Source organism: Lissotriton vulgaris, chromosome 1_1 (assembly GCF_964263255.1).
Source record: "Lissotriton vulgaris chromosome 1_1, aLisVul1.2, whole genome shotgun sequence".
Lineage (NCBI taxonomy): Eukaryota > Metazoa > Chordata > Amphibia > Caudata > Salamandridae > Lissotriton > Lissotriton vulgaris.
The window spans coordinates 1,519,162,418-1,519,179,167 of NC_141685.1; the positions used below are offsets into that span (position 1 = coordinate 1,519,162,418).

At 47.8% G+C, this 16,750-nt stretch overlaps 1 protein-coding gene across 1 annotated transcript in view; it reads left to right on the forward strand.

Moving 5' to 3' along the window:
• TTLL8 (tubulin tyrosine ligase like 8) overlaps positions 1 to 16,750 on the forward strand; it is a 759,264-nt gene that overhangs the window by 403,797 nt on the left and 338,717 nt on the right. The gene's annotated exons all lie outside the window — the stretch shown is intronic.

The following is a 16,750-nucleotide window of genomic DNA, read 5'->3' on the forward strand; positions in this document are numbered from 1 at the left end:
TTTAGCCTATGTTCTACAAGTATTTATGGATCACTGGGCAGTTCCAAATTAACTGGAATCAATTACCAATATTAAGTACACACAAATCAATAATACCCATTTTCTGTAATTGTTTTTTTTTGGGGAGGGGCTCGACTGTAATATTTGTAAATACATGTAATCTGATTATAGCTAACTGCGCGGGGAGGTAATCAGACTTTAACCCATTCTTCGTCTTTTAGTGGGCCAGCATTGTGCCCCCATAAAAAATGTATTTAGAATGAAGCCATTTCTTTAATTGTTTGTACTTTTGGGTTGAGCGTACAGCGCTTGCGCTGTTGCTTAGCGACCCATTGTGGATACTTTAGGAAGAGAACTCACCCCATTGCTTGCTGATCACATTTTCTTTGCCTCGGTTATTGTCCTTTACAAAGACTTGCTTGCCAATGGTCAATCTGCTGTCTTTGTCCCTCCTTCTCGTTTCCGGTTTTCTCCGTGAAGCACCAACCAACTTCTACATCCTTACACTTTAGGTGTTTATTTCTTCGTTTGGGGACTACTTTTCTTCTTCTTGTTTACAAACTCAGGGCAGCAACTGAGCGACCGCTTTATGGACGTTGCAATATAACTTTCTAATATGCTACATTCCCCCACCCCCAGCTGCAAGGAAATCTCGCTTTATGGTTCGGAAGCAGGCACAGTTGCGGAAGCTTCGCTTCCTCCGTGTGCCTTTGTCCCCCCCTTCCCCGCCCCCAACATGGCTTCTAGCGCACGCTCTATTTAATCTCGCCCACACTTTCACTTAAACAATGGCAGGCTCCGTATTCTCTTTTCAAAACGTTGTTTTTGTTTAGCTCCATGCCGCACTTTCACTTAAACAATGGTGAGTGCCAGGTATACACACGTCTTAGACGTGAGCTTCTTAAAACTCCGGTAGGACTGGGAGATTAATAAATATGATTTTAATTATGTGTCAGGATTGTGGTATTTGGGCCCTAGGCCCTTATACTAATAAATGAGGTGACACAGACACACTCAGTTGGGTTAGATAACCGGCCCTGAGCACGTGCGCTCAGCCCTTTTTATTAGCAGGGTCATCTGACTGATGATGCCTGTGGTGGGTGGGTTTCCAGTGTGGATTACACCATGCTGAAACACTAGAACGTATCCCCCACGATACTACATCCCTCCCAAACTTTAATGAAGGTCCAAACAAAATGAAGTCCGAACCTGTGGGAGAGAATTCAAAATTGCAAACCAAACATAACTCAATGTAGATTACTTCCACATAGTCTCTTTGCTGCTGGTCATCTGCCGGCGGGGGTATCCTTGCAGCAGGGACCACTCGTTCTCCTTGGCACGATTTTCGAGTGCCCTGTGGATGTGCTCTGTTTGTACTTGCACCGTGGAAGTGTGCTTTACAGTCCCTTTCTTCCGACACCGCAGTCAGTGAAAAGTGCAGATGGAATGATGGTGGATTATCGGTGTGTTGCTGTCCACTGTATGATCCAGGTTGAGGTGTTTTCTCCAAATGGTGGCCGTCTCCAACAGGATTTGAATTGCAGGATATCCCTCTCACGGGTACCCCTCTCTCGTGGGTGTTCCCTCTCACTGGACGACCCAGAGGCCCTTTGCTGCCAGGCTCCCACTGGACCGGTGGGCTGCCGCCTTGTCGCTCCAAATGCGTTGGAGGAGTCGCTACGGGTCTCTTCTCCGTGTCTGAAGCTCCACCTGAAAGGTGTTGTTGTCACTTGTTCTGTCTCATGCTACCTTTGTTCTCCCTGGATCTCCAGAGCAAGCTTCAACGGTCCATCTCTCATTTCGGAAACCGCTGCCACCGGTGTCCCTGAGGCCTCTGCCCCTTGGATAGCCACGGTCCTGTGTCCGTTCCATGCCAGAGGTGGTTGTTACCAATGGACCGGCCTGCTCGCCTCTGTCATTCCCGGGTGACCTTCGGGTTTGCATGTAGATGTGTACTCCCAGTGGTGCTGATGCTTTCCAGGTACTGTGTAAGGATGTCCATGCATCTTTCCACATTGGGTGTTTCTCTTCTGGTGTGTGTTGTGGTGTTCCTTCATGCACACTTCTTTGCTCTTCTCCTTTCCTGTTCGGGTGTTCCCCTTCTGGTGTGTGTTGTGTTGGTCTGTCATGCACACCTCTTTGCTCTTCTCCTTTCCTCTCTTCTTCCTTCGTCGTGACGTCGTGCCACTCAGGATTGGTCTTCTCTTCCTTCCTTCGCAACTCAGTCTGGTCTTCTATCTGGTTGGTCTTCCCTCACCAGGCGTCTATGTGTAGCGTGCAATCTACCTGGGTCTCCCTGGTCTTGTCCTCCCCTAGGACACAATCTTCACATTTGTCTGTGACTGGACCTGTCGTCGCGACCTTCCTTCACGTAATAACATCTGGCTTCAAGTGATGTTGTTGGACTTCACGTCCGTCTCCTTCTGGTCCTCTTCGTTGACGTCTCCTCAGTCCTTCTTTTCACAGATGTCTTCTCAGTTCTTCTTATGTTATGTTATGTTATGTTATTAGAATTTTTGAGCGCACAGCTGCCCCAGCTAAGGGGCGTCCCGACGCTATAGCTGGAGAAGGTAACATAACAAACACGGAAAAAGGTAGGAAATAATTAGTTAATAAGGCAGAGGAAAGAAATGGGTTTTAACAGCTTTTCTAAAGGTAAAAAGGTCATCCAGAGTGCGGATGTGAGCTGGAAGTGCATTCCATAATTTTGAAGCCAAGACCGTGAATGATCGGCCACCCAGTCTACATCTCTGAAAGCGGGGGACCAGTGCTAAATTTTGGCTAGCAGAACGAAGACTGCGCAATGGGGTGTACAGAGACAGAAGGTGCTGAAGGATGATGGGGGTATCACTTTTAAGAATTTTAAAAGCAAAACTGAGGGCCTTAAACTCTATCCGCCTGATTACTGGGAGCCAGTGCAGGTTGAAAATTGTACTACGGGCTGAGCAGAAACGTGGCAGGCCTACCAGGGCTCTCGCTGCCGCGTTCTGTACCCATTGAAGTCACAAGATTTCCACCTGGTTGGCGCCCAAGAGCAATGAGCTCGTGTAGTCAAGCCTCGATAGTACGCTGGCTTGGATTACCATCTGGCGTGTAGAGGCATCAAAAAATTTGAGGATAGGCCTCAAACCACGCAAAATGCCGAAGCACGAGGATGCCACCTTCTTAGTGTGGTACGAGAAGGTTAGCTTGGAATCCAGCCAGACGTCTTTGTCAGATGTCCTCGCTCGCTAACTTCTTGCAGGTCAGCATCATCCTTGCGGCCAAACAGGGTGGTCGGCTTCTTCCTCCTTGCGACCAAACTGGGTGGTCGGCTTCTTCCTCCTTCCAACCAAACTGGGGGGTCGGCTTCTTCCTCCTTGCGACCAAACTGGGTGGTCGGCTTCTTCTTCATTGCGACCAAACTGGGTGGTCGGCTTCTTCTTTCCTTGCGATCAAACTTGGTGGTCCGCTTCTTCCTCCTTGCGACCAACTGGGTGATCGGCTTCTTATCCCTTGTGACCAAATTGGGTGGTCGGCTTCTTCTCCCTTGCGACCAAATTGGGTGGTCGGCTTCTTCTCCCTTGCAACCAAACTGGGTGGTCGGCTTCTTTCTCCTTGCGACCAACTGGGTGATCGGCTTCTTCTCCCTTGCGACCAAACTGGGTGGTTGGCTTCTTCCTTCTTGCGACCAACAGTGTGGTCGGCTTCTTCCTTCTTGTAAATCTTCATGCTTCTGGTGGTCAGCGCAACCGCTCTGTTGTCTCTCCGAAGTTGCAGTGCTTCGGCACGCTTTTGACTGCGCTCTCCTGTCCTTTCCGTGACTTGCTGCTTTGAGCAGCTGTCTTGTAGTCTTGCCTCTGCAGGAATTACCTGTGGCCACTAGGCATCACCCCACTCTCCGTCTTCGGCCCTGGCAGTCTCTGTTCAGCTGTGAGTTAGCTTTCACTCTTCCATTTGATATACCCAGGTGTCTCCGGTTTTCCTTTTCCGAAAGGGGGAGGGCTTGCTTATTGCTTTTCCAATGGAATGACAATGTCTTAGGGGGTCTGTCTGTCCCTTCAGTCGAATCCTGTTGGCTGTCCTCATCTGCTTTGGGTAAAGTACCCACAACTGCTTCTGTGTGGAGTTCCTGCACTCCTGACGCATTCATGCGCCATCCCTTTGCAGTAGTTTGGTGCCACTCTAGCATGGCAAGTCTCTTGCACATTCAGCAGTCCTCGCTGTGTCCTAGTGTTGCCTTTCTGTTCTTTCTGCTAGCGCTCTTTGTCTTTCAATCATGTGCTGCAAAAGTCCTGTGTTGCTGCTGGTATTTCCTTGACCCTGGTTATGTTCTCTAATTTTGTAGTGAGAGCCTGGACTTGGCTTCTTCTGTTCTTGTCACGGATTGTGGGCTGCAACAATCGGGTGCTCTTTGCTGCAGGCTTGACTTTCCACCATGGGCTTTTCATTTCTAACTGCAGTTACGCAAAACGGCCACTAGATGGCAGTGTTGCTTTTCTTTCCTCATCCGCGGAAGCTTCCACATGGTGCGTGCTTCCTTTAGAGGACCTTGCTACTTTGCTCCCGATCCTCCTTGCAGGATTGCTGGGATTCCTGGCCTGCCTCCCCCGGGAAGCCTTTTCTAATTTAATGGCTGTCCTTCTCCTGTGCTCACACGCACCCTGGACATTGATACTGCACTCCTGTACACGCCCGGCAGAGGTCCCATCGGCCCCCAGCAGCTTCACCACGCTGCTGGCCTTGCTTTGCTGCCTCTTTGCTTTCCGGGCAGGGCAGGGATCGCACACGCCTCCGAGGTACTCGTGCCCTATGGTGAGTTTTCCTCTACTTTTGGGCAGTGTTGGGTGCACTGCCCCTCGGTGCACTTCGCCCTTTGAAGCCGGCTCCTCACGCTCAACGGGCAGGGCGGGGACCAGCGCTCCTAAGGGCAGTCTGTTCACTTTGTAGAGGGAGGGGGGGTATCAGTACATGCTGGCCGCCCTCACCAGCCACAGGCAGCCCGCTGTCTCTTCACTTGTTCTCCCCGCCCGCAGCACCCTCTCAGTTTACACGCTGCGCAGGGTGGGGGATGATTCAGAAAAGGGGGTGGTGATGGACAGAGTATCTGATTTAAGCAGAACACTCGTACCCAGTCAAGAGATCAGGGCTTGATCCATCACCTTTTTTTAGCTCACTGCACCATCCCAGCTCAGAACCTGGCTACATGCAAATTAGTCTGTCCCTGGCCCAGTGCATCATGGGAACAGGGCAGACCAAACTACCAAGCCAATTCTTTCACTGGAAAGCAAACAAGCTTCCGGGGACCGGTTTCTGGCATTACAGCCGTCTTCGGCCCGGCTTGCTTGAATCCTGATGGTGCAGTGAGCAAAGGACTCAAAACTGAGTATACCCTTCCACGCTTGTGGTGGACAAAACGATTCAGAAAAGGGGGTGGTGATGGACAGAGTATCTGAATTAAGCAGAACATTCGTACCCAGTCAAGAGATCAGGGCTTGATCCATCACCGTTTTTTAGCTCACTGCACCATCCCAGCTCAGAACCTGGCTACATGCAAATTAGTCTGTCCCTGGCCCGGTGCATCATGGGAACAGGGCAGACCAAACTACCAAGCCAATTCTTTCACTGGAAAGGAAACAAGCTTCCGGGGACCGGTTTCTGGCATTACAGCCGTCTTCGGCCCAGCTTGCTTGAATCCTGATGGCGCAGTGAGCAAGGGACTCACATCTGAGTATACCCTTCCACGCTTGTGGTGGACAAAACGATTCAGAAAAGGGGGTGGTGATGGACAGAGTATCTGAATTAAGCAGAACACTCGTACCCAGTCAAGAGATCAGGGCTTGATCCATCACCGTTTTTTAGCTCACTGCACCATCCCAGCTTAGAACCTGGCTACATGCAAATTAGTCTGTCCCTGGCCCAGTGCATCATGGGAACAGGGCAGACCAAACTACCAAGCCAATTCTTTCACTGGAAAGGAAACAAGCTTCCGGGGACCGGTTTCTGGCATTACAGCCGTCTTCTGCCCGGCTTGCTTGAATCCTGATGGTGCAGTGAGCAAGGGACTCACATCTGAGTATACCCTTCCACGCTTGTGGTGGACAAAACGATTCAGAAAAGGGGGTAGTGATGGACAGAGTATCTGAATTAAGCAGAACACTCGTACCCAGTCAAGAGATCAGGGCTTGATCCATCACCGTTTTTTAGCTCACTGCACCATCCCAGCTCAGAACCTGGCTACATGCAAATTAGTCTGTCCCTGGCACAGTGCATCATGGGAACAGGGCAGACCAAACTACCAAGCCAATTCTTTCACTGGAAAGGAAACAAGCTTCCAGGGACCGGTTTCTGGCATTACAGCCGTATTCGGCCCGGCTTGCTTGAATCCTGATGGTGCAGTGAGCAAGGGACTCACATCTGAGTATACCCTTCCACGCTTGTGGTGGACAAAATGATTCAGAAAAGGGGGAGGGTCGGTGCTGCTGCCCGAGCCTGCTTGCTCCGTTCTGGGCAGAGTTTCAGATCATGCAGGACGGTGTAGCAGATCTTAATGGCGCCTCAGGGCAAGCGCTATTCTCCCTCTTGTGTCTCCTCCCTTGTTGGGCGCAGCGGCCAGCCATTCACTTTTCACGGCTTTCCGCCCCTCGCAGCATGCCTTTTTCTACAGGGGCTGCGCAGGGGGTTGCTGGCGCAGCACTGATCTGCCGTGGGCTGCCCACTTAGTGTCAGACGGGCAGCTGATTCACCATCATCACGCCCGCATACCACAGCCACTTACAGTTTACTCCGCTGCACTGGGGGAAGGTCAGTGTGTACTTTCGCCAGGTGCAGCGGGGGGGGGCTCTCGCTGGCCTGGGATCACCTCGGGGCATGTCACGTTTCATTCTCGGGGCTGAAGGAGTGGCCTCCCGCTGGCGTCCGATTGCACAGGGTCACTTCTTTTCGCGTTCCCCCTTCCTCACCTTCAGCCGGTGGGCCTTTTCATCCACGCAGGTGGGCTCCGCGTGTTCCTCCTCACTTGCGGGGGCACTCCGACACCGCCTTTTTGGGTGGGCTACGCTCGGCTGGCACTGCTCTCCACGTCCCTTCCACCCCGGGGAGGGGGGGGCGGCTCACAGCGGGCTCATGAGGTGTGGGGTAGGCTCCCGGTCACCTCCTAATCAGCATACAGGCTCTGGGCTCGTCACACACCCCGCGTGTCTCCTGGCGGCCAGCGACGTTGACGGGGGGAGCGATATCACCCGGCAGCTCTCTCCCCCTTTTTCATCTTCTGCTGGGCTGCTGCACGCACGGCACAGCACAGCCCCCTCGTCACCAATGGGGTATTTGGGCCCTAGGCCCTCATACTAATAAATAAGGTGACGGAGACACACTCAGTTGGGTTAGATAACTGGCCCTGAGCACGTGCGCTCAGCCCTTTTTATTAGCAGGGTCATCTGACTGATGACGCCTGTGGTCGGTGGGTGTTCAGTGTGGGCTACACCATGCTGAAACACTAGAACATATCCCTCACGGTACTCCAAGGATGAAGCTTGACAGTTACTGTTATCCAGCCGTACCTCCTTTTCAAAGACGTGCTGTTCACAAAAGAGATGCAGTGCCTTCCAAGATCGCTTTCATTTGAAAACAGATCTGGATTTTTAGACTGAGCTCACATATGGGGTACCTCACTCCAGTCTTGCCCCAGCAACTTTGACATTGGGGTCCCACTGGAAAAGGAAGGACAGAGACCGGGTAGAGCTTATTCCGGACATAATGCAACAGCGGGAAACGGCGGCACATTGGTGATTAATGCACTTCAGCGCCAGCTCTACAGAGAGTGTCTGAAAAGTTGGTGCCACAGTGCACGTCTTTGTATATCATGCTCCCAAAATAATTCCGGTATTGCCCAATTTTTAGCTTTATTGATGTTATCTGTGAATTGCTTCGTACCATTATGCATGTGTCTAAGCGCTTTCATGAATCATTGCGGCAGTAGGATTGCCTACCTTCTTTTCAAAGTTCAGGAAGGAAATGCATGGAAATGGCCTTAAAATTATTTGCACTTATAAATTATTCTTAATGAAAAGAAACACGGGGCGCGCTATCTTTTCTACTTTTAAAGGACTGGATGAAAAATGCCAATTTACATTTTTCTTGTATTAACCATGGTGTTTTATAATATTCCATATATTCATTCAGAAATATTGGGTCCTTTTAGCATGAGTTTGTATGTATAACTCATGCCTGTTACTGATTTGCCTCTAAGCAAGTTTTAAGAATGTGCATGATGCATCTGGTGTTAGTTTATGGTACTGATTTGAGAGCACAGGTATCTGAAGTCCTTCACTGTAGTGACAGCTTATAGCAGGCATATGGCTATTATGTTTGGGTAATGTTTGTTTTGTGCTTCTGTTATTTAGGTCTATTCTTATTATAAAGCAATAATCCCACGAGATTACCAGGACGACTGGCTTTCTCATACCTACATTTACATTTTGATACATGCAATTTTGCTTTCCTAATGAAAATGCAGGGACTTTATTAGCAAACAACTGAATGTACTAACTACGGCACTGAAGAAAATGACCCAGGACAAAGACGAAAACCAAATAAAACCCATAGTCTCGGAGCAGTGCACTCAAAGGGGCAGTTCATATCGGGTCTTGCATCCTCTTTTCTATGAGGTTCTGACAGCTGCTCAAACACAACACCTGGTGACAGCCAGACAAAACACCCCATCCTTGATTCCTCTGAGTGTCTAGTTCTAAAAAATTTATAGGTTTGCTAGGTTTCCCTAGGTGCCAGCAGAGCTAGGGTTCAAAATCTACAGCTAGACACTTTTCAAAAAAAGGGTCAGTTTTCACTTTGAAAATGAAGCGTGTCCACGTTGCGTTTTGGGTAGTTTCCTGTCGCTGACACTAAACCTACCCATACAAGTGAGGTACCATTTTTATTGGAAGACTTAGGGAAATACAGAATTGTATAGCAACTGTTATTACCTATTGACTTTCAATACATTTCTGCCTTCCAAATGTGAGACTGTGTAAAAAAGAAGTCACTTTGAAAAATGTCCTGTAATTCACATGCTGGTATGGGTGCCCACAATTTTGGAGATGTGCTAATAGCTACTGTTTCTAAACTCACACAATAAAAAACCATTGCAAGACGCTGCTCAATTATTGGCTCTGGGTTCCTCGGGTTCCTGGTGAACCTTCAAGTCCTATATATCCTCACAACCAGAAGGGTCCAGCGGATGTAACGGTATATTGCTTTAAAGAGTCTGTCATACTTAGAAGAAGTGTTAGTGAATAAGCCATTTAGGAACTAGATAAAAAGTGGACCTAGATAACCAAAAACAATGTGTGACCAGAAAAAGAAGGTATAAAAAATATAATTTTTTTAATTTCTTAGACACCAAAAATATGTTTGAAAATAATTTTTATGTATTTTTTAAATAATAAGAAGAGAGAAACAAAAGTATTAATGACAATATTAGTAAATATACAAGTTCATATTTGTCTATGTATTCAGTGCAGAAACTGATATAAGATTGTTACTCAAATCAAATCAAAAAGAACTTTATTCGGTTTTCGTGATGAAAGCCATAAAAGTACAAATATACACAATAAAAAATACCAAGAAAGTTATTGACATCATTAGATTCAAAAATATAAAAGATTGTTACTAATACTATTCACATATACTTATCCATTCATACATGGCCTAATATTATAGCATATTGATGCATTTCAGACTTGATATTTTACTTGTAGATGTAGATTTACATAATAAATTCGAATTAGGACAAAAAATTCAATACATGTATTATTTTAGATGACCAAACAATGTAGTCATGGCTAACATAATTCGTGTCTACGCATGTTGCGGCGGTACACCTTCATCAGGTAGCCATGTTGGTTTAATAGAATCTTATTGGATAAAATGTCATCTAGCAGTGGGGTGTCAGGTGAAACTGATAATGGCACTAATTATGGAAAGGATACCTCTATTATTTTACAGGTAAGAATGAAATTATGTGTCAAATTACTAAAACGACGTAAAAAATCCGTATTTTCCAAATGGAGTAAAAAAATTGCTTCGAATGATGTGAATCTTTAATTTAGGGATCCAGTGGAGCGATTAATATTTCCTCCGGAGGCCCAGTATAATTTTAAGGGTGCACATCTCAGAATTCGGGGAAGGGGCAAGCAATTAAGTCCTTCAAACGGTATGGACTTGCTTTTATAAGAAAGTACTATTTTATTTCTAACTTGACACATGAAAATAAGTACAACATTCAGAAGCAACAACACAATCCCCCTTGAGGTCAAGGCTTTAGTAGTAGTCAGTTTAATCCCTGTCCCACCTTCCTTCGTGTAACCTTTTCAGGGTTATCCCCCATTCATTGATGGCCACATCTGAGAATACAAACTGTTAGGCTGTACTCAAGCATTCTTCCTATGACTTTAGGAATTTAGCCAAAAGTGACTTTGGGGCCACAGCACCATTAAGCCTGTCCATGTTGAAGTTCCCGTAATGTAGACTCCCTCTTCTGAGCAATGCTGCCAAAAGTCTCTTAGTTGTCAGAGCAGCACCCTGCTTGCAAGACATGATGAGTTGACTTTGCTCAAGAGGGGTGGAAGGTGCAGGGGTAGCAATCCTGTCTACAGCTCCAATCTGGAGCCAGCGATGACGGAACGTCATCCGCACCATCTCTGGTAGTCCCATGTGGTGAGACTGGGGCAGTTGCTTCCCAGTGCTGATCCAACCCGCAGATCATAGCCTCAGTCTCTCATTTAGGCAGAGGCCTGAATCCTTTGGCTACATTGGTACTGGCAGCCCCTCCTGGGAAGCAGGGTTGCAGAGGTACATGGTTATGTGGGGGAAGGCTTATCCAGCAAACGTGCCCTGGCCCAGATGGTCACACGTCTTGGCACTCTTTAAAGTTGTAACTTTTCTGGGGGCCCCCTTTGGTGTACAGGGTCATCGCAATGTGGCAATACAGACGTAGCAAGACCAGCACAGCACTCAACACATGGCTCAGTTTAAGGCGTCCCTCTCCTGGTATGGGGTAACAATGCTGCACACAGGCGACGGGCTGATTGATGCACAGCTGAATATTCACACCTCGCACAGGGTGTCCTCATGGTGTCAGGAGTGCCACAGCAAGAGTCCAGGAGTTTCCTTCTTGAGGATGACTAATCCCAATACCTCTAAGAACCAACTAGTGTGGCAAGGAATTAGACACTTGACACAACCAATTGGCCCCCAAAGGGACAGGGAAGTGGGGAAGGGAAAGGGTAGTGGAATGGGGAAAGGAAAGTGAGAGAGAGAAACACAACACTGGATCTCTTCTTGAGATGCTTGTCTGTTTCTCCTGAAGTATTCTGGGCTTTTCTGGTGAGTTGCGAAATCTCAGTGAAAGGCTAAACAATATTCAGAAAGTAAACAATAAACAATCATAAGAATCCTGGTAGTAGGTATCTATTTATCAGACTCTCTATAAAGTGACCACTGGATCTCTTGACGAGCATACATACCAACAAAGAGCTAAGCCCACTCCTATACTTCCTTGTGCAAGGTCTATGGCACTTCTTAGTATACTGTGCTTCAGGACATCCTAAACAAATAAGGAATCAAATAAACAATTCACCTCTTAGGACTTTTGACTCTTGATCTTTCAACTGGTTTCAACTGGTTAGTAACACACAGCTAAAACTTTGCATGCAGAACTTCTGCCTTACTTGATGTTAGGCTTGAATCTGTACACTGGGCTCTGTAGACTTAAATGAGAAGAAAACACAAACAAGAACCCAATCTACTCTACTAGGTACTTGTAAATTCTTAAATAACAATGTGTCTAACAGACCCTGCAGTTTAAGTCACTGCTATACCTAGATTATTATCAAATGAGTTCACAACTGTAATTCTTTTGCATTCAAAGAAAGTCTTCAACAAGATTATGCATTCGTATCAATTGTTTTTGACAAGGTTTGTTTTTTCACCTCCCGAAGTCAATACTGCTTAAAATAGTCTTACTTGGTCCTGGGCGTGGCACTCAAGATACGGGGACCGGAAAGGGTGTGGGACCGATTGGTCCGACGAGAAAACCGTTCCGTCGGAAACCGGAAGTCAGGAGACTCACTGTGGACGGAGCTCGGAATAAGCCGGGAAGCACGAAGGAAGAAGAAGACCTCCGGTCACTGTCTCCCCGAGGCTCGCAGGATCCTTAAATGCGAAGCAGGTGAGGATTAGTTGGACTGGAGACTCGCAGGCTAAAGCTCCAAATTGAAGCCGGCGGGCGGGGCTGGGCGAGAGAGAAATCTGGAGCTCTTGACGTGACGCTCTGTCTGCTCTGAAGCGAAGCGTCTAACCTCCAGTCAGTAAGCCTTTTATAGGCTTCAACGCACGTGTGAGGCAGCGTCAGTTCAGTGCACCTGCTCAACGTGTCCCTTATGAATATTCATAACCAGACAACAGTTCCAAGGCAGACAACAAACATTGCCCCAACCAACTTATGCTGAAACCCCAACAAGCATTTCTAAAACCAATCATTCCCTTGATTGCTAGTCTGAGTGTATTCAAAAGTGAAATAAGTCAGTGTTCTTTAGTGTGTTCAGCTTTTCATGACACATGGTAGGGCTCCCCAGTAGACCTTGCTGGCTCCAGTGCTCTTCTCGTCCTCACAAGGCACACTGGTCTTGGCAAGCAGGCAGACCAGGCTACAGGGCAGGTCGTCTTGGTGTCCCTGGGTAATGTCCCCTCACCCAGCAGGAAGACTAGCAGAGATTGGCCTTCAGTTCTGCTCATAGCTCTAAGTCTTATACAGTTTCCCTTTTTCACACAACCAGTCTGGCTGCTTGGCAGATGAGAAGTGTTTGGGGAATCAACCTTCTCTTCTCATAGTCCTTTTCAATGCACCGACTTTGATTTAGGGTCGGGGTCTTTGAGGTTTTATGATTGGGTTCTGTTTGTTTTTAAGTCAGCACTTCTCCTTTTCCTCTTTCTTCATGAAAGATGTCCATCACAGCAGGCAAGATTCCAAAGCTGGTTGTCCACAACACAATTCATGGGAGTGACCAGAGCTCACACCCGGATGACAGCCACAATGCTATGTGCATCAAAACGTTAATTTCAGACACCCAGCCCTACTCTTTATCATTTCCTTATCAGTCTCATCATTTTTCCTGAGAAGTTCCCTAGCCCTTTTTCTGTGATCTATCCCTGAATCTAAGAGCAGTGTTTTTAAGTGTAAAGGCAGTCTCTTCCTTTTCCCTCTAGTGTGTTGCCATCCAGCTAGCAGGAATGCAGGAATACGGAAATTTGTCTTGGGGGTTCCTGTCCTCCTTGTGCCTTCACCAGGTAGGACTGGGCTTCCCAAAAGGACATCCATGTTTTTCCATACGATGTACCACTACATCAACAGCACACTTTGGGGCCGGGACTGTTACCTTTTATGCATTGTACTCTAACATGTACACATGCATTCAGTACACTCACTCAGTCTGCTCGCACTGTTCAGCATTGAAAGCTTTTCTATCTTTAATCATGGTGTGTTATTTACAAACACACACACTGCCACCACACACACTTACTTTGCGCGCCCTGCACAACAGTTCACCCTTCATGTATTGTACTTCACACAAGCATGCATCCACCCAGCACATACATTCCATGCACATGAACTGCAGCTCTCGTGTATATATCTTTCTCAGGCATACATTCACCTAGTATGTTATGTTATGTTAAAGGAATTTCTTAAGCGCACGTATACCAGGCAGTTTCATGGCGCTGGGGGCAAAAAGGGCGCAGTGTTGAGGGACAGTCACCTTACTGATATTCTTGGGAGAATAACCAGGTTTTAAGCTTTTTTCTGAACTGAACATAGGGGGACACTGTTCTCACTTCCAAGGGGAGCGAGTTCCAGAATTGTGGAGCCAGAACCGCAAATCTGAGCCCCCCATGATTCTGCATTGGAATGGGAGAGTGGAAAGGAGGTTGAGGTTGGACGAGCACAGATTTCGGGAGGGGATATAGAGTTTAATCATAGAGGAAATGAAGACTGGGCCAATCAATCAATAAATCAACAAAATTTGTATAGCGTGCTACTCACCCGAAAGGTCTCAAGGCGCTGAGGGGTGGGGGGAGGGGGGGGGTATCTCTATTGCTCGAATAGCCAGGTCTTGTTTCCTGAAGGAGAGATGGTCCAGCGTCAGTCGTAGGTGAGTCGAGAGGGAGTTCCATGTCTTAGCTGCCAGGTAGGAGAAGGATCTTCATCCGACGGTGGATTTCCGAATACATGGGAGAGAGTCGAGGGCGAGGCTGGCGGATCGGAGCTGGCGGGTGGGTGTGTAGAATGTGAGGCGGTTGTTGAGGTATTTTGGGCCCATGTCGTGGAGAGCTTTGTGTGCGTGGATGAGGAGTCTGAATGTGATCCTCTTGTTGACGGGGAGCCAGTGCAGGTCTTTCAGATGGGCAGAGATGTGGCTGCTGCGAGGGATGTCCAGGATGAGTCGTGCTAAGGCGTTCTGAATACGCTGGAGTCTTTTCTGGAGTTTGGCTGTGGTTCCAGCGTAGAGGGTGTTCCCGTAGTCCAGACGGCTGGTGACGAGGGCCTGGGTGACCGTCTTCCTGGTTTCGGTGGGGATCCATCAGAAGATCTATCGGAGCATGCGCAGGGTGTTTAAGCACGATGACGAGACGGCGTTCACTTGCTTGGTCATCGTGAGAGAGGAGTCCAGGATGAAGCCCAGGTTGCGTGCGTGGTCCATTGGTTTGGGTTGCGATGCCCAGGGCAGGGAGCCACCAGGAGTCGTCCCAGGCAGAGGGAGATGGTCCGAGGATGAGGACTTCCGTCTTGTCTGAGTTCAGTTTCAGACGGCTGATCTTCATCCATTCTGCGACGTCTCTCATTCGTTCCTGGAGGTTGGCTTTGGCGGTGGCAGGGTCATTGGTGATGGACCATTCCCAGCAAGGGCTTAAAAGATGGTGCAGCCCAGTTTGAAGGCACAGTCCTGGCCACTGGAAGCCAATGTAGGCTTTTCAGCAGGGGTTTAACGTGGTGTCTCCTGGGCTGACGGGCGATTAGTCTGGCTGCTTGGTTCTGCACCAGCTGCAAACGGTGTGATTGGTAGGCTAGTATACCAACATATAATGAGTTGGTGTAGTCAAGAGGCGAGATTACCAAGGCTAAAACAACCAAAGTCAGGGCTTCCATAGTCAAGAATCTGCTGATCTTCCTGATTCTGCGCAGATGGAAGAAGCAGGCAGATACCACTGTTCCAATCTGGGCTTTCCTGGACAGATCGCTGCAGATTACAATCCCCAGACTTTTGACCGGGAGTGGAGGCTTACCCAGGAGAGGAGGCCAAAAACTAGAGTTCCATGGGTTGGGAGGCCACCCCAGTCAGAATGAGCTCAGTTTTATCAGGGTTGAGTTTCAATTGATTGGCGGTCATCCAATTACTGATGAAACACATAGTGGACTGAAAATTGGGCACTGAGGAGGGAGAGGAGTTGATGTCGAGCACCAACTGCATGTTATCCGCATAGTTAAAGGTTTTAACCTTTCTTTCATGTAAGGAACGGATCTGAGGTAATAAATATAAGTTAAAAATAAGGGGTGACAGGGAGGACCCCTGCAGTACCCCGCAAGTCAGTTTCATTTCCTTGGTTGTGAAATTAGGCAGACGGAGCGCTTGAAATTGGTTGCTGAGAAAGGAGGAAATCCAATTCAGCGCCAGGCCCTGGATCCCGGCTCTGCTGACACGGTCGTTCAGGACAGCATGATCGACCGTTTCAAAGGAAGCCGATAGGTCAAGCGATACCAAGGCCTGGGTGAGGTTCCTGTCAGCCCCTCTTCTGAGCTTGTCCATTTCCGCAAGGATAACTGACTCGGTGGAGTGGGCCGGTCGAAACCCTGCCTGGTGCGGGTCCAGAAAGTGGGAGTGTTCGATGAAAGAACTAAGGCAGTTCGTGACATGAGCTTCCAAGATTTTACCTAAGTTGGGCACCAGTGAAATAGAGTGGTAATTACTGAGAACTGGGGGATCAGAGTTGGGCTTTTTCAGTAACAGGACAATTTCAGCACTTTTAAACGAGTTGGGGACATTACTAAGTTTAAGGAAGTTATTAAGAAGTGCATGAGGCGGGTCTGGGCATTTCAGGAAGGCTTTGCGTAGAATGTGAGCACTGCAGCAGTCTGTAGGGGAGCCGTACCCAACATTTCCTAGGAGGGTTGAAATGAGGGGGATTTGATTGAGAGAAGATGAGTTTTTGCAAAAGACTGGAGGGGCCGTGGTGGGTGTAGAAGGGGAAATAATGGCCTTCATCCTAGTGGTTTTCTCAATAAAGTAGCGGTTGAGATAGTCGCATAAGGATTGTGCGGGAACAGGTTTGGGCATAACTCTATCTGGTTTAGCAAGTTCATTGACTATGAAAAAAATATCTTTGGACTTGTTGGCTGAGTTTAAGATTTTTGTCGAGATTTCCAGGTTCGATGTCCAGACTTGGTCTAACATATGCCCTTTTATATGGGTTGCGGCGTTAACATGCTGGGTGCATTTCATTCCCAGGAGAAGGTCAGTGAATTCTAGAGAGTCAGCGCTTTCCCGGTGTAGTGTAGTTTCTATATTCCCAATAGGCTCTGTGCATTGGAAAAATATATCCTATAGCTTAGACGTAGGACTGAGGTCGACTAGGTCTCTATTGAATATATTAGACTTAATTGTGAGTGCCAGCTAGTTTAGAGGTCACTAGAAACTTTCTCGAATTCACAAGAAGGGATTAG